The sequence below is a fragment of the Neovison vison genome, chromosome 2, assembly GCF_020171115.1.
Source record: "Neovison vison isolate M4711 chromosome 2, ASM_NN_V1, whole genome shotgun sequence".
NCBI lineage: Eukaryota > Metazoa > Chordata > Mammalia > Carnivora > Mustelidae > Neogale > Neogale vison.
The window spans coordinates 207,116,045-207,138,187 of NC_058092.1; the positions used below are offsets into that span (position 1 = coordinate 207,116,045).

Below are 22,143 nucleotides of genomic sequence, written 5' to 3' on the forward strand. Positions count from 1 at the left end.
TCAAAGTAGTGTAAATTCGGTTATTTCAAAATACAATCAGATCATACTTTTTTTTTTTTTTTTTTTTGAGCTGGCAAGGGAAGGTCAGAGGAAGAAGGAGAGTGAACCTTGAGCAGGTTGCACACATGGCACCCAGGCTGATGCAGGGTTTGAGCTCAGGACCCTGAGTTGATGACCTTAGTTGAAATCTAGATCAGTGCTAGACTGACTGATCCACCCAGGGGCCCCAGATTATGCTTCAATAAAGATATTTACTCAAAAAATTTGAAGTAATAGGAAGCCTCACAATTTAACATTATATTTATACTATAATGATTTACTTTGTCAAGCAGTTCCTTTTTTTAGTACAAATCTATATCTATATTTAGTTCTTTTATTATCACTAAAATACATAAAATACATCTGTACCTGGTATTCAATTTACTTTCTACCAGTATTTGACATTTAATAGCATTTTTCTACCATTCTTGGTATGTTTTTGTCCACTGCTTCATTTTACTCTTAAAAACAAGCCCTGTTATTAGCCCCATTTTGCACGTGAGAAATTAAAGCACAGAACTTAAAACCACAGACCTGGTGAAGGTCTAGAACTAGGAGTGCTTGTCTCTCTACAACACTCAGCTTTTTGTCTGTCTCTGTGTCTCTATCTATCAATTTCTCCCTCTCTTTTAACTCATTGATTGTGTGGAAAGTAGCTTCTGGTTCTAACATTTTAAGAATTTCAGATTTGTTGTGCCAGATCATTCAGCTAAAGATTTGTATTTTTCCCTTGAGGCAGCAATTGTTGAAAGAGAAAAAGATAGGAAATATATGTTAGGGATGGATCACCCAATCTGAACTAAAAATAATTTGTACAGGATAGAAAAGCTACCTGAACAGAAAATCTCAAGTTAGTAATCAGCTCAACAACTATAAAAACATAAATAGTAATTGTAGTGCTTGCTCTGGGCAGAGTCGCAAATATATAAGGGTTACAAATATATAAAAGCCAATCCTTACTCTCAAAGGTTAACAAGTAATAAAGAATTTATAAGTATAATAACAGCAATATATTCTGTGGGGGCGCCTGGCTAACTCAGTCAGTAGAACATGAGACTCTTAATTTCGGGGTTCAAGCCTCATGTTGGAAATATATATTCTATCACATGCCAACTACCTAGCAAATGGCATAAACCTATAGTTCCTAATCTATAAAGTGTATTATTTCAATGAATGTGAAAATTTAAATGTACACCAGTGCCATGTGCTATATAACTCAAATAAAGCAACAAAATACTATGATAGGTATGTGATGGGGTAAGGGAAGTTAGTCTCACTCCTCCGCATTACTTTTCACTGTCAACATACATACTCTTTTTGCCTGCTCAGAAAGCTGCTCTGGGAAATAGTATGGTAAAGGGACACATACCAAAGTCAGCCAGACTGTCTTCCACTTACTAGGTGGGAAATCTTGGGCAAATTTTTCATTCTCCGAGTCTTAATTTCTTCATCTACAAAACAGAGATCATACTAGTAGCTATTTTACAGGGGGTTAATGAGGTTTAAAATTAAATGATGTAGCAAAAATGCTTAGCATAATGCCTAGTTCATAAGGAGTATGTAATGAATGCTACTTGAGGAAAGAAGCAGATTACAAGCATTCTTTCTTGAGAATGTTTAAAAATTAACTGCTCCTTGAATATAGCCCAGAAATAGATCCACTCATATATAATCCCACGATTAATGACATAGTTTTAAGGGTGGATTTTTCAATAAATAGTTCTGGGTCAATTAAATAATATGTAAGAAAATACTGATTCCTACTTTACACCATATGCAAAAGTCAGTTTCAAAGAAAACAGGAAAACATCTTCATGATATTTGATGATGTCTTCCTTAGGGCATAAAAAAATCTTCCTAGGGCACCTGGGTGGCTCAGTCAGTTAAGCGACTGCCTTCGGCTCAGGTCATGATCCCAGGGTCCTGGGATAGAGCCCCGCATGGGGCTCCCTGCTCAGTGGAGAGCCTGCTTCTCCCTCTCCCTCTGCCTACTTGTGCTCTCTCCATCTCTCTGTCAAATAAATAAATAAAATCTTTAAAAAAAATCTTCCTAGACAGGACACACAAAGGGTTAACTGTAAAGGGAAAAAACAACAAATTAACGACTTCTGTTCATTCTGAAAGCTATTAAACAATGAAAACTTAATTCACAAAGTAAGGAAAAATATTGCAGTATGCGTATTTAACACATTATCAGATTATATGAAGAACTTTAAAAGACTTTAAGTAAAAGGTAAAAAAAAAAAAAAAAGTGAAAAGTAAAAGAAACCCTAATAGAAAATTTAGCCAAGTCTCCAACAAACAGTTCACCAAAAAATGATATCCAAATGGCCAATGCATATAAAACAAACTGCTCATCTTTAGTAGTTATCAGAGAAATGGAAATTAGGAACACAACATACTCCATTACATATGCTCCAGAATGGTTAAATGGAAAGGATGGATCTAGCACTGATGAATATATCCTGTGTCTCATGTATTCTATTCCTCAGTGTATATTCTTTTTTAATTTCTTAAATTTTAATTTTTTTTATTTTTCCTCAGTGTATTTTCAATATAAGACTATACATATGTTCATTGAAAGACCTGAACTATGAAACACTAGTTACAAATAACTGCACTATTTATAAATAAAAAACTGGAAGCAACCCAAATGTCCATCAGCATTAGAATAGTTGAGTAAATTGTAGCTTATTCACACAATGGAAGACCATAGAGCAATAATAGCAAATTGCATTTGCAACAACAGAGATGAATCTCAGAAATATAATACTGAGCAAAAGAAACATCGTATATGCAAAAGAATACACATACTACAATCCCATCTATATAGAGTCAGGATAAATGGTTTCCCTGATGGGTGAAGAGCAAGTAACAAGAAGGGGCTACAAGGCGGTGGTGGGGAGGGCTTCTGGGGAGGATGGCAATATTCTGTTTCTTGATCCTTGCATTCAGTACATGAGTGGTTCATTTGTACTTATGGTTTGTGTACATTTTTTTTAAGGATTTATTTATTTGAGAGAGAAAGGACGGGGAGAGGGGCAGAGGGAAAGAGAGACAGAGAATCGCAAGCAGACTCCCTGTGGAGCAGGGTGTGGGGCTCAATCTCATGATCCTGAGATCATGACCTGAGCGGAAATCAGAAGTCGGGTGCTTAACCGACTGAGCCACCCAGGTGCCCCTGGTATGTGTACTTTTATGTGTGAATATTATACTTCAATAAAAAATTTGCATTTTAAAAAAATCGAACTATTCCTAGAGGTTAAAAATTTTGGCTCTAATGGGTTAATGGAAGTGTCAGTGATTAAAGCAGTGTCGGGCATGACGGAATAGGTTGGGCAGTAGAGAGGTGAGATTTCCTGGGAAATCGTGGCATATAAATGCTACATAGTCAAAGACAAATTTCCTAGGCCCTGAGATGGGGGCAGCCGGGGGTGGGGGGAGCTCTGTAAGTGCTTAGTCAGCACCCGAAGGACTGAAAGCCCCCAGGCCTCGAATCCTTGGCAAGGTCAGCCTGTGCTTCCCAAACGTTTATAAGTCAGGGTTGGGCAGAGGGCAGCCCTGCAGCCTCCATAGTGGAGCTCTGTCCGTGAATAGAGACACAGTCCAATAGGTATCTTTCGCAAGCTGGTCAGAAGTCAGGCACTTACTTGTGTAAACGCCCAAGGGAAACTGCCAGAGCACCAACACTGAGGTTGGATGGACTTTGGGAAGTTAAGTGGAGAGACAGCAAGATACCAATTACCAAATGAATTGATTGTCATCTTTAGGCCTGCTCCCAGGAGGCGGGAATGGAGACAGGATGTCTATCAAATTCCTCTCTGAGGCAGTCGTGGGTAAGGAGCCTTGTGATTAAGAGATAGGGAGACGCCAGATCAGACAAGATGAGAAGCAGACACCAGGAACAAATGTCACCGGAAAACTGATGCACTTATTTTTTGTCATATAATATCTGTGTGTCTAAAGATTTCATGCCTTGCTCAGGCACGTGCAAAGTAGAGAGATTCACTAGACTAATGAAGGTTGATGGGTGTCATATCTCTGGATTCTGCCTCAAGGGCTGGCTAGGCCTGGGCCCATCATCATGGAAAATACATAATTCCCCCATCAAGGCCCAAGCTCTCTAGGGGGCACAGACACAGACACAAGTCATTAGATTACATTGCTGTGGGCAGTGATTGGGTGAAACCCAAAAGGCTGTGGAAGTGCCAGGGAGAGGCTTCTAGACCTGAGAATAGGAAGAATGGAAATGCTTAAGAGAGAGAGGACTTTGTGTTTATGTTCCAAATGCTTAAATCACAGATTTAACTCTATGCTACAAACTGCACTGATTTTGCATCCAAAAGAAAGGACCGTATGACTTCCCAGGCCTTCCACATTCAGCAGTGACCACCAACAGCCTCTCTCTTTATACGGCAAAACCAAAAGCCAAGGAGGAATTGACCAAATCCCATGATTCCACAGTGTATGAACACACGTTGACCACGTAGAGGGAATGCTGGTATAGTCAAGGAAAATGCCCAGTGAAATAGGTCTGGGGCATGGGTAAGGACACATCTCAGCATTATTATGTGCTCAGGCAATTATATATAAGTAGCAAGCAATTTTCCTAAATGACGCCTTAATTACATAATGTCTTGAAAGTAAAACCTCTTTGACTAGTTGTTCCGGTACCGAAAGTGATCACGGGTGGTAGGAAATAGAAACACTTCAACACACACAATAGCACAAATGCCTGAATAGGCTCAGAGGAGCGGTGGTAAACAGGATATGGAGACCTCATGCCATGAGCTTGAGCAACAGCACCCAAAGTCGTATTTGGATCCATAAATAGAACTTTTTCAATGACACACTTTATTGTCAGGAATTCTGTTAAATGCTGTAGGGTGGCTTATAATAGAAATGTAGGCCAGAATTACCCGAGCAATCCATTTTTCCAGAGAGGCTGGAAATCTGGATTTTCAGATTCAGTAGGCTGATTTTTAATATGGGCATCTAATTCAAGTTTAAAAATCAAAGAAAAACAGCATTTGGAATAAAACACTTCTGTGAGGCGCATTCAGCCCACAGGATGCCAATTTCCAAGGGGTGGCCCATTATCCTCTTTGGAGGTTGTGGTTCGGAAACATAGATTATGAAGCTATCTTGGGTTTAATCTCTTGGGGATAAGATAGGCTCCTGGCAAGTCAGGGAGAAGGAATTAAAGCGTGAAGTAAATACTCAGGAAAGGGGGCTTGGAGAGGTCACAGCTTGGGCCACAGCAAGGAGTGGTCCCTAAGTCCCTGGTCAGGAATATCTATGCTGACTGAGAAGGGCAGGGTGACTCCCAGACTGGGGGGAAGGAACTCACATCCCAGAACTTGCTGACAATGTTGAATTTTACCTGAGCTCTTCGTTCCTAGAAAACAAGGACAATTAAAGGAATCCCCTCATTTTTGTGTTCTGGAAAACAGCTTACTGCGAAGAACCATTCTAACCATAAGTCTTAGATAAGACTCAGATAACCCGTTTAACCTGTGACAAAGGTACACACAGACCTTCCAAATTCCCATTCTTTGCCTCTTAAATGATGAGCTGAACTGCTTATTCCACTGGTCAATTAGAACAAAATGCTTATTAACCAAACTTTGGGTCAACTTCTTTCCATCTTCCAAGCCCCTGAACTTTGACCCTCCCACAGCCTGAGCCAGCACCAAGCCCCTCCTGAGAACAATCTGGCCTTAGCATAAAATCCTCTCTCATCTACCATACGATCATGACACCGTTTCATTCCATTTTCCCCACACTCGCTTCTTTCCAACCTTGCTCATGCCTCTCTGCAGAAAACAACCTTTATGTGCCCTGACCCCTGAGACACTTGTAGGTTCCCCCTGTTGCAACAGTCCCTTTCCTCCCTTGTAAATATCTTTGAATAAAAGTCTCTTGTAACTGCATCCTGATTTATTTTCTATTAGACGGTGTCCTTACTCAGCCTATACTATTTAGCACAATTTCTGACAATGAGGTGTGTTGTTGACAAGGTTCTGTTTATAACCAAAAGTATTACTCTGTTGGATGATGCCCTCACATGACAAGAATTAGACAGCAGCTGAAGTGGCCCCAGTCACCGGACAGTGAGTTACAAGACGTCAGCAGTAAGGTCACTAGTCTGTCTTGGCTTCCGCCACACCACACTCAGTTTTCCCTCTTCCTCAGAGTCTATGACTTCTCAGACTCCTGGGGCTCTGCAGGACTGGGGCTGGGTGCTCTTTTCACCAGCGCCAACAGACATGGCCATGGCCCAGAGGTCCACCTATATGCTGATGTGCCCCAATTTATATCCTTTTAACGGCTGAATACTATCTGTTGCATATATATCACATTTTGTTCATTCATTCATTCATCCATTGACAAGGTACTTAGGTTGCTTCTACCTTTTGGCTATTGTGAATAATGACAGTATGAACATCTGTTCAAGTCCCTGCTTTTGATTCCTTTGATATATATGTAGAAGTAGAATTACTGGGTCATATGGGAGTTCTATGTTAACCTTTTGAGAAACTACTAAACTGTTATCCATAGCAGTTACCATTTTACATTCTTACTTTCTCCACATCCTCATCAATATTTGTTATGTTTGAAAATTAAGGGGCGCCTGGGTGGCTCAATCAGTTAAGCGGCTGCCTTCGCAGCTCAGATCATGATCCCAGGGTCCTGGGATTGAGCCCCACGTCAGGCTTTGCTCAGCAGAGAGCCTGCTTCTCCCTCTCCCTCTGCCTGCTGCTCTGCTTACTTGTGCTCTCTCTGTGTGTCAAATAAATTTTTTAAAAATTATTATTATTAGGGCCATCCCAGTATGTGTGAAGTGGTAGCTCATTGTAGTTTTGATTTGGTTTCTCTTATGATTAATGATATTGAGTATCTTTTCATGTGCATATTGCACATTTTTGTATCTTCTTTGGAGAACTGTCTGTTGGAGTCCTTTGCCCATTTTTGAATTGCATTCTTTGTTTTTTTCTGTTGTTGAGTTTGGGTTTTGTATGGATTCCAGGTATTCATTTCTTATCAGATATGTGATTCACAAATATTTCCTCCCATTCTACATGCTATTTTATTGCTTTCTTGATCGTACCCTTTAATTAAAAAGATAATTTTTAAAAGCCAAAATCATGACTACAAATATACAGATATAAAAACACATATCAGAGATTTTATTTACCTAATTCATGAGACAACCAGCTGGAGTTTACCATCAGTTACGAAGAAGAATCCAAAGAACCCACCCATAAAGGCAATCAGAAAAGCTGACAGGAATTTACAAATAGATGTAAAACTGGTCAATATCCAAGGGCAATAATCAATTGCGCTTTCACCTGACAAAATGCATTTACATCTCTACTAGTAAGAATCATTTGTATGCTATTGGTTTTGTACAACCTAACAAGTTGTAAAATAACTCAAAGATGATGGAAGTCCCAGTAACTCAATAGGGTACCAGCCTAGTAACCCTTTTCTGCCTATTTCAGTGTCTTTCATAATTTTTCCTGACGTGCTCTCAGAGCACCCCGGCACCACTCCCCCACCAGTGAGGGACACCAGCTGCTCTCAGGTTGCCTCTAGTCCGTCAGCACTCTGATGGCTCCTGGGGACAGTTATTTCAGCTCAAGCACTGCTCATGGGGTGCCGTGTGGTGGAGGTACAGGCATCCAGCCATTTCTGCTACAAATACTTACTATGGATTCTGAGCCGGCACTATGGTCTGAGCACAGTGGGGATTGGGCCGACTGATGTCTGTCCTCTGGCGCCTTCCTGTCCAAATAGGGCAGGAAGAATAATAAATAGACAAATAAAATAATTACAAACTGATAAACGCAACAAAGGCAAATAGCTGTCAATGCAGAGAATCCCCAAGAAAGGTTTAGGTAAGTAGGGTGGTCGGGATGGCCGCTATGAAGAGAACATTTCATCCGAGACTGGAAAATGAAGAAGAGCCAGCTACTCCGAGTGTGGAGGGCGGCAGGAAGCCAAGAGAGCAGCCAACTCTACAGTCTGTCCTCACCCTCTGTGCTTCTAGGGACTGGTCCGCAGCAGCTACAGTTACTGCTTATCCCTGCCCCAGTGCTTACGAGGCAACAAAGGCCAGGTCCTGACTTCTGAGTGGCAGAACTGGTTGCCTTTGAGTCTAAGCTTCAAAAAATGCAAAGGAGAAGAGAAGGGCTGCTCCCAAACCAGCTTGTCCTCCTTCTTCTGACCCAGTTTCCCTCTGACTAACCCCATCTGCTAAGTGAAGCCTGAAATGTCTTCAACTTGTGAACAATGGTTGAACCCCCCCAAAAAAGATAAAAGGCTTTAAAAATGCAAATGAGGGGCAAATGAGAATTAACACATTAGTGTGACTGTGTACAATGATCAGCTTTCTGCTGAACTGATTTGATGACAAAGCTGCAAGGCGCAGGTCTCTTACAGGCAAAGGGAGAGACCCAAGGGTCGTATTGGGTGATGGGGCACCCAGATCAATGTATCATCTGCCTCACGATTCTGTCCAGAGCCTGGCAATAGTTCATCGTTGTTCCAAAATCGTATCACGCTGCTCCATGACTCTCACCAGGATGCTGGCACCAGAATGGCTGAATTGGGGACCATCTGCCCGAGTTGGAGTGCTGCAAGTGGATGGGCGCACGGGGACAGACAGCAGGGAGAAGAGAAGGCGGGGGACAGAGTCTGAGGCCACTGATACGGCCAGGAGAGGAAGAAGGAGATGGAGAACAACAGACTCAGAGCCCACAGAACCAGAAAAAAAAATGTTGTATCATAGCAACCGAAGGAAATGTTTAAAGAAAGGAAGTGGCCAATTATGTCAATACCGAGGGACTGTTTCTCAAAATGTGTGTGGATCTGGGAACGCTCACATCAGAATCACTTGGGGCATTATTAAGAATTCAGATTCCCGGGCCTCAGCCACACCTGGTTTGGAACATCTGGTCCTTCAAGCAGGAACTAACAATTAAGATTTTTATTTATTTATTTGAGAGAGAGAAAGTGAGAAACAGCATGAGAGGAGAGAGGGTCAGAGGGAGAAGAAGGCAGGAGCCAGGAGCCCAGTGCAGGACTCAGTTCCAGCACTCTGGGATCATGACCCAAGCCGAAGGCAGTCGCTTAACCAACTGAGCCACCCAGGCACCCAGGAACTGGCATTTTAATAGGTGCTCAGAGATATTGATGCATGCTCTGGAGTAATGTGTAAAACATGGGATGTGGAATCAGAAATGGGTATGATTCTGGTTCCTTCACATAATCTGTGGGGCAAGTTATTTAACCTCTCAGAGCCTAGTTTTTTAAATCTATAAAATAATATCTACCCCATAGGGTTGAAATGAGGATAATCTTCACAATGAGATTATATTTATATATACAAACTATATATTCAGTGCTTAGCACAATGCCTGGAACACAGCTGGAAGTCAATGAATATCAATTGCTATTATTACATAATAAAGAAAGGCCATGGGATTTGGGAAGAAGGGTTATTTTCAATTTTTCAGATAGTCTCAAGAGAGTAGCTTGGGAAATTTCTGGTAATTTGAAAGCAAATACATGGACAAGAAGTAGAAGTAGCAAGTAAAGATCAAAGTTAAGTTCAGAAAAATGTGCGACAGAAGGAAAGCCATTGGGGTTGGTAGTTCTAACTAGAACTGGGTAATGTTGTTAAGAGGAAGGTGACTATTGAAGGGGCAGTGACGGGAGGGAGCTTGAAGGACCCGGTAAGGACAGTTTCAATGGCAGGGATATAGGAGGCACTGGAAGAATAGGAATAGGAGTCCAGTCTCAGAGGAGATGAAAAGGAGTTTCAGAGGATGGATATGAGTTAGAGAAACTAAACCATTTCCCCTGACATCAGAGGGAAGAATTATAGCCCAAGTTCGCCAGGTGTGGACCCTGTCCCAGCAGCATGAATACCATCAGGAACTGGCTAGAAACACAATTTTCTTGCTCCACCATGGACCACTACATCAGAAACTGGAGGATGAGGCAATCTTTGCTTTAACGAGCCCTCCAGGTGATTCCAGTGTACCTGAAGCTGGAGAACCACTGGATTAGGCAGGAGCTGAAGAGGCAGGGATCTTTGAAACCAAGCTATGTGGTGCTCTGGGCAGGTCATCTGCTGAATGTGGGCACATGGGGAGGCTGAAAGAGCAGAGAAGGAGGCTGGGAAAACTGTCCTGGATGTGTGCCAGAGTATAGGTAAGACCTGTTCAGGGTTTTCTAAACCACAAGATTCTATAAGCAGATAAGAACATTTCTGTCCTACAATAACAACACATCTGAGGTGACCAAAAAAAAAAAAAAAAAAAAAATTCAAAAGCACCATGTACTGAGGTATGTATAATATTGAAAAACTAAACACTTAATTGCCCCACATGAGGGGATACATTAACAGACTCCCAAGGCATTCATTTACTCCTTGTGCAGACTTTGAGACAACGAGAGAGAATATCTATGATACAATGCGGGGGGGGGGTCCTCCAACACTGTATATAGGTATAATAACAATTGTGGTTTTTTTTTTCTTTTTTTGAAGCACTTTTGGAAGGATGATTGGAATTTTAAAATAGATTGCCAAAGGCCACTGGAGCCAAGAACATGGCTGTTATACTTGCCACAGTGGAAGCAAGAGTTGGCCGTTGGTAGGAAGTGTTAGTCAGCGAGGACTTCTGGGTAAGACAGGCTTTAATCCGGGAGTTGGTGGTGAAGCACCAGAAGCTGCTTTCTGGTGGTTGCTATGGCCCAGAGCCAGAGCAGCTAGGATAGAATCATTTGAGTTTGTTCAGAATCCTTGAGGCTACCCATGTGTCTGGAGTAGAGATTGCCATAGAGAATAACAGAAGATCGTCTTGATAAGCTAGGGCGAAGACATTTTTAAAACTCAAACTTGTGACCCAAGACCAGCTTGGGAGTATAGATGCTATCGGGAGTGTGGGCCAGCAAATCAGAATCTGGGCACCACTGGCAAATGGAAGACCAGGATGGTCATAGTGGACAAACAGTTCTAGGAGACCATTTACATTTGGAGTCCCCAGTCATTCTATAGATCAGGTAAATGAAGGCAAGGGAAGTTGAAGAACATCCCCAGAGTCACACAGCTTGAAAGCTGCAAAGACCAAGGCAGAAGCTAGATCTCCTATTTTATTACCGTGCCTCCTGGGCTAAAATAACAAACCCCGAGCTGAAAAGTCGAGATGAGATGTGAGAGGTAACAGGGATTCATGAGAAATCACAGCCTAGGAAGCAACATGGTGAGTGGAGTATCCAAGGAAGGAGAGTCACGTGTGAAGGGAGGGGATTGCTGGGGGACAAGCAGCAAACTCTAGGCATGGGGTCAACTAGGGCCTGGATGAATTGCTGGCTGTGCCATTAGTCAAGAACCCCAGAGAGACATGGCATTCCTCCCTCACTCCACACCATCCCCAGTTTCCTTCCATCCATCCTTTAGAACTCATTTCTTTTGTCTTCAAGGCTTTGTGGACACAAAGCACAGTCTTTAGCCACCCTGTAGATCTTTCCGATATTTTTTTGCTAGACCATGCTCCCCATCTTCCAGAGCCAGGGCTATACCCACTGGTAATTAAGAGGAATCATACCCACCACAAATGGTGAGTGGTCCTGACCTCATGGCCTTTTACAAATACTGTGGTATTTAAAGAGAAGGCTGACAGAGCAGAGCTCTGGGGTGTCTCCCCTCTAGTCCTGTACTTCCTGTCCCACTTCCGGCATCTCTGCTCCTCCCTCATGCCTCCAGCTTCCTTGGCTCCTTTGAGAAAATGGGAGGCATCATGCTAAGGTTAAGGCGAAATTCTGGGCTAAGGCCTCACAGATCCTAAACACAAGTGAAGGAGAAAACAAGACCAGGACCAGGTCTCTTAAAGGCCTCTCTGTACTACAACCTGTCTTTCCCCCTCTATGAAATGCAACCTGAGATAAAGTTCTAAAATTTAAAAAAAAAATTTTTCAGTATTAGTTATATAGAGAGAATATATAAAATATAAACATATTTCTATAAAATGTAATTACATACTTATTATAAAATATGTAAGATATATAAATATATATCATATATATACAGATGAGAGTCAATAGAAGGCAATAAAATTATGGTAAGTGTTGGGGGGGAAGGCCTGGGTGGTTTAGGTGGTTAAGCATCTGCCTTCAGCCTAGGTCATGATCCCAAGGTCCTGGGATTAAGCCACACTGGGCTCCCTGCTCGATGGGGACCCTGCTTCTCCTTCTCCCCCTGATACCACTCCCCCCCACAACCACCACCACTTGTGCGTGATGGCTCTATCTCTCTGCCAAATAAATAAAATCTTTAAAAAGTTATAGTAAATGTGTAGTAATTCAAATATCACCTTAAATGCAGTAATCAAACAGCATTATTTAAATCAAATTACTTTAAGAAAGGGGAAAAAGAAGAATTTTTTCTTTTAAGCTAGATCTACCATCAGAATTAATGGGTCTACATGTGCTTTTCTTTGGCACACTACTGTAAGTTCCCTTGGAACTACGTTATGTTATTCCTGGTCCTCGTTTCCCTTTCTTTCCATGACCCAATCTGCTGAAAGGAAAAGACCTTATCTTTGCATACCTCACGATTCTTTGTATTGTTTTTGGCACGTTGTTTATTCTTCAAAAGGTTTTGGTCCCATGTTTACACCTTATAAACATTTGTGGAATGACAGAGCGTAAAGTAACTTGCAGCCAACATTTTTGCGACTTGTCCCTTCACCATGTAAAGGAGAAAAGACAAACAGCAAAATGAATGTTGCCACATCAAGTGAAGAATCTACAAGTTGCTTTTCCAAAGAAAACACCTTGGAAAGCTTTGAGCTCACACCTACAGTTCTGAAATCCATATCACACAAATGAGTCTGAACAAGTTGAATCAAGTCTTTGGTAACAAATTAAAAATTTGACCCATGGCAACTAAGGCAGAATCAAATAAGATGGAAAATGGCATTCAAGCCAATTTCCCTTTCTATAATCAATGAGTTGTTTTGAAGCAAAAAAAAAAAAAATCCTAGGATTGTTATTTACTTACTTTTATTACTGTTATTTATTTACTTATTATTTTAAGAAAACTGTTTTGCTTGCTTTTCTGTAAAACCAAGAACAGAGTGGGTTCCTAGACTCCTTTCAGATGCTTCAGCTTAAAGTTAAATGAACACCAGTGCCAATAAAACGAGGAGGAAAATTTTGCCAAACGCTTGACACCAGCTGCAGCAATTAAGTAAGCACCTGCTTTATGTTTCACTCATCACTCCTTCCCTGCTTCATTTAGGCTGATTTCTGGTTTTGGGGGGGGGGTTGTTTGTTTTTTTGAGAATAAATGCACCTCAGTGCACAAGCCCACAAACGTGCTTTTCCCTTCTTTTTCTTTCTTTTTTCTTTGGCTGTCTTTAACTGGGGTGAACTGAGTAGCAGGAAGATCTGGACAAAGGCAGGGTAGTAAAGGCACTTAAATTTCTAAAATCTGGAGTTTTTGAGAATGTTGGGGGCAGATGTAACCATAGCAATCAGCCCCACTATGAGTGCCAATGTCTGCTGCTTGTGCTAAGCAGTCGACTACGCCCTTCCAGGGAGACCCAGCAGATATGATGTAGATTTGATTTCTGGAAGCAAGGTTTCCATTGGCTTAAAAAGCAAGTTTCTCTGCAGCCATTCAGGCTAGAAAAGAAATGCCATCGAGGAGTTCTAGACTGTTAACAGTGCAGAATTAGCATGAGCATCAAACAAGATCTGGAAGACATAAGGGCACTTTGAAAAGTTGGAAGGATTATGCAAATATGTGACAGGTATTAATATTAAACATGCTTACTGAAATCCATCGAATAGAAAGTAGACAGTAAGCGCATTCATCCTCTGGAAGTGAGTTAGCACTTTTCAGAGCCCTGAGCTACCATTTCCTCTGTCCTCTTTTTATCTTCTCTGTGAAAGCTGGCTAATGATGCCTCACTCATGGGGCAATTGGGAGGCTTACAGGAGACTAAGTGGGATAATGTATGTGAAGCACCTTGTTCCGTGCCTCCTATATATAAAGAACACTTAATAAATGTGACTTGATTTCAAGGGGGGAATTAAATACATTATCCTAGAATTCTTTGTACCTGCAACCCACCAATAGATGTTTCTCATTAAATTATGTTTCCAAGAGAGAAGAATGGAAAAGTCACCCACAACGATATGGAATCAGGTAAGCGAACTACTTCTCACGTGGAGAAAACACACATGAAACCAAGACATTTAATCCTTCAGTTCGTGGGTACCAGAGTAGCAACCTTTCCTCCTATACTGATTGTTACTGCTCTGTTCTCCAGGGGGAAATGTTAACACTGCTTTTAAAGTCCCCCAACACAGCCACCTGCCTAACACAGATACCTGCAAAAAAGAGATATTCTGAGAATGAAGCCAGACCTTCCAGCTGCAGACCAGCAGCTCCTTGAAGGCATGAACCTCCCCACCCCGTTTCCTGCCACGGACCCAGCACCATCCAGCACTGGCAAGAGGCCCAACCTTTCACGAACCCTCAGGGCACATTCATTGAAGGAGTTCCGCACATCAGAGATATGAGGAAGAAAATGAGGTATCAGATTATAGGTCTCTGTTTCAACAATTTAATTGGTAGTCTTGCTTCCTCTGCCTTTAGTTCAGAATGAGGCCACATTTGTGTTAGGACTTAGACAATAAAGATTCCTAACTCTGCAAGGTAACGGACAGAGCTAGACTTACTGTGGTGTTTGCTTCCCAGTGTGTACACATATTGAGTCATTATGTGGTGCCCCTGAAACTAATACAATGTCTTACATCAATTATACATCAATAAAAGAAAAACATAACGATTTGGAGGTTTCATTCTTGACCAAGGGTCCATCTGCTCTTCTTACTAGTGTGCCCAACACATCAGTAAGAGTGAGAGCAACCTGTTCTTTGTTAATTAGTTAATACAGCCTCCAAAAAGGAGAAACCATAAAGTCTGGTCCATCCACCTAAGGACTCTGTCATTGGCTGTTGGTACAGATTTACACTGGTGCAGAAGAAATGAAGTTGTGTAGAAGGAGCCTCTAGGGTTTTTTTAGGTATTGCTACAACACCAAGACAGACAGCCATTGACAATCCTAAAAGATTCTGCACCAAACAGATCAGTGGTTCCAGCATTAATCACTGACCAGTTTATACACACTCACACACACACACAGAGCCTATCCTAAGGCATGTCTAGGGTGCCTGCGTGGCCAGACCAGCAAGTCCAGCCTCAGCCTCACCCCATGCTGACAACCCTTGTCTTGACTGTCCTCCCTCTTGGAGAGCCTAGAAACGCTGAGCTTGAGTTCAAGAAGGTAACATTTGAGTAGAACCTTCAAGGATGAGAAGGAGAAGAGCAGATAGGTATCCTAGGAAAGCAGAAAGTATCACCAACAACAGAGTAGTTTTTTGTTTTCCTTGGATTTCTAACAAATATAATGCACAGCATTCGAAACTCAATGGCAAGGAAAAGGTGAATAAAATAGAAATGGGATCAGGGAGGAGGGCCATAGGCATGCACAGGGAGGGGTAAGAAGTGGACGAGTTAGGATCTGGGGCAGGGGGATGCCCCCCTTTGGGCGTCACATCTCATCGAACTCACAGTCTTCCTTGTGGGAAGTCCCCCACTGTCACAACTGATGGCTTGATGAAGACATCGTCCCTGGCCCAGCACTCACAATAGTGTTTTCCATTTGCACTGTCATCGTTTTCCTCTAGTGACTCATCACAGTTGTGCCAATCTGGTAGAGAGCTTTGAAATCTGCAAGTCTTATGTACATGATGGTGCTGTGTGGCAGGGAGCTGCCCACGGGCAACCTGGGCCTTCTCCTTGGTATTCCTTTGGTACAGAGATAACTTAAAAGGTGCTGTGTGTACCACATTTAGACTTGGGGCAAAACCCAGAACCCACTGCCATCACTTTATTGTCCTGTAGAGCGGTGATGGACTCAGGGAGGACTAGAGAGCTGTGACAGCACATTGGGAATAGCCAGTCTTCCAAATCGTTAGGGTAATATGGCCCAGGCCAGTCAATCACCTAACATGGACTATTAGCTCTATGAGAGGAATAGATTAAAGGTGTTAAAAGCCCTTTAAAAGATACCCATGTCAGCCTAGGATAATTAGAGAGATAATCCTGGTCATGAGAGTGGACTCATCAAAATCTCACTGATCTTGTTTGGTTAAAGAGTACATTCATTCAACAAATCCTTTCATTAGTTCTTTTTCCTGGCCATAAAACAGATCTACCTAAGGAGCTTAAAAATTTGCCAGGGTGCCTGGGTGGCTCAGTCAGTAAAGTGTCTACCTTCTGCTTACTTCATGATCCCAGAGTCCTGGGATCGTGCAGGTGTTGGGCTCTGTGCTCAGCTGGGAATCTGCTTCTCCCTCTCCCCTTCCTCCAGCTTGTTCTCTCTCTCCCTCTCTCTCTCTCTCCATGTCTCTCTTTTAAATACATAAAAAAAAATTCCCAATGTCTAGGCCCATTCCAGTGATTCTAGACACCTCTGGGCTAAAAGAATAATGAGCAAGAAGGCCGGGAGAACAGGGTAGATTACAGGGCTATTTACGGTTCTACGTGCCTGGAACACAGAACACGGAAATGAAGCAACAGGTGACATTGTGGGGTTACTACTGTCCAGCACAAAATGGAGGTAATGGTGTAGGGTTTAATTCCCTGTCCCCAAATCTACACTATGGTAGATGTCCCTGCAGTCACAACACAGCAGAGGCTATTAAACAAGGGAATCTCAAAAAATCTTTGAGAAAGGATGCCGTGGTTGTTATAGCACATGCTGTGTAGTCCCCAAATCTTGTCTCCTTTTTCTCCACAAAAGACAATGAGATTGAGTTCAGACCAAAGGAATGCGGGCTGAAGTGATATACATCACAACCAGGGCTAGACCTGAAGAAAACCTTGCTCCAGAACCTCCACGCCTGCACTCTCTCCCTCTCCCCTCATCTGCTGCTGGGAGGCAGAGTCCAGTGAAGGACTCCAAGGCCCTGAGGAGGGTGGGCTGTGAGTAAGCAGTCAGCCTCTACTCTATTAAGTCACTGAGATTTGGGGAATTTTTGTGATGGCCGTTAGCCTACCCTGACTTTACAGCAATCACAGATTCAACAAGTTCATTTCTGTAGAAGCACAATGTCAAGAACAGCAAAGGTTTAGTAGGTAATAGTTATCTATTATCATGTGATATTTGCGCTTTGGGAACCTAGACTTTCCCTTCCCATTTTTTTCTAATGTTATTTTTTTCCCTATGATCCAGTGACCAAGGCATATGTGGATGTGTGTCTCTGCTTCGTCTTTAAGCCTGATCACAATGTCAGTGCAATACTTCTGCCTGGACCTTGCTTCACTAATAACATTTCCTTGCAAAAAATATGGGGAGATGCTTCTGTTGCCATGCTAATGAGTCAGAAGCATGAGGCAGTCCAATTGGCCCTGTTCCCCACAGCTCAGCTCTGCTTTCCTTGCCTTTCCACATGAGGGCTACAGGGCCGAGAGCTGAATTCGTTTGAGGACTAACCCGGAGGGGCAGCACAATCTGCTCCCCTGGAGAAAACATTCCATAAAAAGTGTTCCTGCTGAGTTCTCACAAAACTTCCAAATTTTGATTAGACACTGGAGAACCAGATGGGCGGCAAAAGGAATTTTGACAAATGCAAGAAGTTTAAGTCAATGAAGAAGCCAGTGTTCCTACAGTAAGAGTTAAATCAATAGTCATGTGACTATGTGGCCACTTAATCAGCAAGATTTGAGGAGTTCAGGGGTTCCCCCCATGGCCCCCAAACTTTTCCTCCATCGCATGCTGGCAATGCCTGAAAAATGGTTCACAGCAACCTTTCACAAATACATGTTCCTTTATAGGATTTCTCTTACTGTTCCCAACTCTCCAACAAAGTTGGAGTCTAAGTGTGGACCCCACGGCTCCATGAAATCAAGTGATGTGCACAAGATTGCACAGCTGGAAAGAGCAGAATGGGGACCCTTAATGTGTTTAGTAGCTTTGGAGTTCTTGACAGCACAATTGCCTCTGCCATTTTTAAAACTTCATTTCTTTGGGCTCAGGTATCTCCTAAATAACTGATCATTCAAATGAAATTCAGTGGGACCCTGAATCGTAGTGAACATGTGGAGTTGTTCTGGTCAAAGTGTATTTATGGGGAGGAAAGGCAGGGAGAGGGAAAGTTTAGGGAATTCGATGCACAGTCCAAAAAATGCAGTCCCAAATCCACTAGCTTAAAGCAGCTGTGCCCTATTTTGATACAAATGGCCTTAGAGGAACCACTTCGTGTCATTCATACATCGTATCCTATCAGATAATTTCCTAGTAGCTGAGACAGGGAGATAGAATAGCAAACCCAGGTTGAAGGGCCCTGGTGTGTGGCCAGGTGGGAAGGAGAAAAGGAATACAAAAAAGGATGAAAACCAACTTTACATTTTGCTTCAGGTTTACTCCGCCTGTAGGGGGAATCGAATTCTGCTGCTGCTAATAGATTATTGTTTTTTGGACATTGATGTTTAAGGCTAATACTGTGAAGGATTTCTTGTATTTTGTCAAGTACCTGAGGATCAGAATTTTAGGGACCAGAGAGAGTGGTGGAAACCAGTCACCACGCCCCCCAAATTCCTGGGAGCAGGCAGGTACAAGAGAGGAGGGTGCAGGCAGCTGGACTGTGACTGGGGTTGGTGGGAGGAGAGCCTGGAAGGGTCCTGATAAGTTGGGAGAGACTAGCTGAGGGGCTTCCCTCCTCCCCTTCCTCCTGTCTTCACACCTTCCCTCTCTGCTCTACTCAGTTCATGCTGATGGAGCTCTTCTTGGGACCATATTCCCAGGTGAGGAGGACTTACCATTACTACCAAGGGTCCCCGTTCTTTCTTCTTTTTAAATACCCCTTTTCAGGAGCAACGGTGTTTCAGTTCCCTGACCTGAAAAATGGGCCTAAGAACACCAGCCTCACAGAATTATAATGAGGAATAAAACGATGGAATGAAATATATGTGAAAAGTTTTCAGCACAGTGCTCAATACCCACACAGGGACCAGTGAAAGATCAGAGTATGTTACCCCAATATATACCACTTTGGAATAAGGTTTGTTTTGAGCGGAAAGGAATGATCTCTTTGCCCTTTCCCTTCCTGTCTAAATGCAGGGCACACATTTCCCTTTGTAAATGTAATATACATTTTCACTTGTGAATGTGCCTACCTCCCCAGTACCAGAGAAAGAAATGTTCTGGGACAATTCTTACCACCTGAGAGGACTCTTATCTATATAACAAACCTTATTAGACCTTTTTTATTAAAAAAAAAGATTTTATTTATTTGAGTAGAAAGCCAAAGAGAGAGCGACAGAGAGAGAGAGACAGAGAGAGAGAGCATGCACAGCAAGGGAGAGGGAGAAGTAGGCTCTCTGCTGAGCTATATAGGGGCTTGATTCCAGGACCCCAGGATCATGACCTGAGCCAAAGGCAGACACCTAACTGACTGAGCCAACGAGATGCCCCTAAACAACTCTTATTTACCATCTGTTTCCTCTTATAACTTATCCACATTCCAGAAGCCCCAAACCCATTTTCCTTTGTCTAACCTCTTTTCCAGACAGTATCACTGTTTGTTAAGGTGATACCTGAGCCCCAAATTCTAACACCTCCTTAAGTCATGCTTGTTTGTGAAGTCCTGTGCATAAGTATATAATTACATTCTGTTTTTTAAAAAACTCTTATTAATCTGCCTTTTGTCAGTTTATTTTTCAGGACTCAGGAAGAAAATCTAAGAGATTAGAAGAGAACTTTCCTAACAGAGGCATGAAAACCTTTTCCTCTCATATTTTTCTCTTGTTTCACATTATGGTCTGTGTTTCCTGGTTTACCCTGGAAACCATCCCTCAGAAGCCTTGGCCATTGTGGGGAGGATTCAGAGGCCAAGGATTGAGGAGTTTTCCCAGATCTTTGGGAGCAGAGGGACACATGTGCTACAGTGGGACCCTCTCAGTAGAGAGCCACCTGACATCCACAAGGAATCTGGGGACCTTGGGAGGCTGCCAGGATGGACCAAAACAGAAATGGAGCCCTCTGGGTTTAGTATAAACGTTCCTGACACCTCAGTCGAGTCTCTGTGCTATTATCACTACTCCACCGACCTGACTCTCCCCTGACACTGCCTTTGGCCCCCAAGTGCTTCCTCTTATTTAATTCTTGACCCTTCCTCCAGATTATGTGATGCCCGAAGGCAGAACTCTGTGGGTCTTGCCGTGTACTGAATGTCCAGTGCTGGGCTGTGCCTCACCTAGAAATCACACTTAGCACACATTTGTTGAATGAATGAACTTAGATAATTATGCTGAGTAAGAATAAGATTTAGTTGTTCACAGCTAAAAAAAAAAATCCAGCATTTACTTAGTTCTAATCTGAGTGGCATGATTATAGTCAAATATCAGATGATGAACAGTCCCTTTCAGGAGGGCCCATGTCTGGGGCACTTGGGTGGCTCAGTGGGTAAAAACCTCTGCCTTTGGCTCAGGTCATGATCCCAGGGTCCTAGGATCAAGCCCCACATCGGGCTCTCTGCTCAGCAGGGAGCCTGCTTCCTCCTCTCTCTCTGCCTACTTGTGATCTCTCTCTGTCAAATAAATAAATAAAATCTTAAAAAAAAAAAAAAAAGGAGGGTCCATGTCCATCACAAATCACTTCAACGTAGGTCCAGAAAAATGACAAAAGGGGAAAGTGGGGTTTTCCTAGAAAAAATCTGAACAATCATCTCAGAGAATTGATGACATCATTTGAGAGCCCCTCTGAAATCTGGCTGCTCCCTAGAGTGGGGATAGGAAGGAAGGCCACCACTGGACTGTGTTTCTTCAGGATCCTCTGATTTACCCTCAGACTAGCCGGAGGAAACCCATCATAGAGGCCTGGGGTTGAGAGTAGAGCCTGGGCCGGGAAGGCAGCCACTCCAGCCTGTTCTCCCCCATGGCCAGGCCTGATTTCTCTCCTCACTCATTCCTTTCTTTTTTTTTTTTTTTTTAAGATTGATTGATTGATTGGTTTGACAGACAGAGAGCACAAGTAGGCAGAGTGGCAGGCAGAGGGAGAGGGGGAAGCAGGTTCTCCATTGAGCAGGGAGTCCAATGCGTGGCTCCATCCCAGGACCCTGAGATCATGACCTGAGCCAAAGGCAGATGCTTAACCCACTGAGCCACCCCTGCGCCCCCTCCCCTCACTCATTCTGACAGCTTCAGGAGGGATGCTCTCGTAGGGGTGCCTCGGAGACTGAGAGACAGATCTGCCTTTGTTTTTTTTTTTGTTTGTTTGTTTGTTTGTTTGTTTTAAAGATTTTATTTATTTATTTGACAGAGAGAGATTACAAGTAGGCAGAGAGGCAGGCAGAGAGAGAGAGGAGGAAGCAGGCTCCCTGCCGAGCAGAGAGCCCGATGCGTGACTCGATCCCAGGATCCCGAGATCATGACCTGAGCTGAAGGCAGCAGCCCGACACACTGAGCCACCCAGGCGCCCGAGAGACAGATCTGAATAAGAGCTTGCTGTGTGTTAAGCTTGCACATAGTTATCTCTATTCCTCTTCATAAAGATCTTGTGAGATGAGTACCGGTATCTCCATTTTATAGGTGAGAAAACTGAGGATAAGGAAGTTTAAACATTTTCCCAAGGTCATGCAGCCAGTAAATGTCAACACCAGGAGTTGAGCCATAACCACGACACTAGACTGCATCCTACTAGATTGGGATGACCCAAGAGTTCCCCTAGGCTTCCCCTGAGAGCCTCCAGAGCCAGGGCTGGATCAACCTCACTCATTTCCACGCCCCAAATGCCATACACTCTATGGACATCTTACACAGTACTCACCTCACGTGGACAAGGAAGGGCTCTAGAACTGCCCGTAATTTCATATACATCAAAACTAGAGAATCCTATGATAAACATCTTGGAAGAAGATGACAGAAGTCAGTTTGAAGCCAAACTAAATGGCCTTGGGCAAGTCACCGAACTTCTGGGAGCTTGTGTTTTCTCATCTGCAGAGTGAGGATGATAATGC

The 22,143-nt window shown here is 42.9% G+C and overlaps 1 protein-coding gene across 3 annotated transcripts in view; it reads right to left on the reverse strand.

Moving 5' to 3' along the window:
- The window catches only part of LOC122900940 (protein FRA10AC1), a 70,934-nt gene that overhangs the window by 35,957 nt on the left and 12,834 nt on the right, over window positions 1–22,143 (reverse strand). The gene's annotated exons all lie outside the window — the stretch shown is intronic.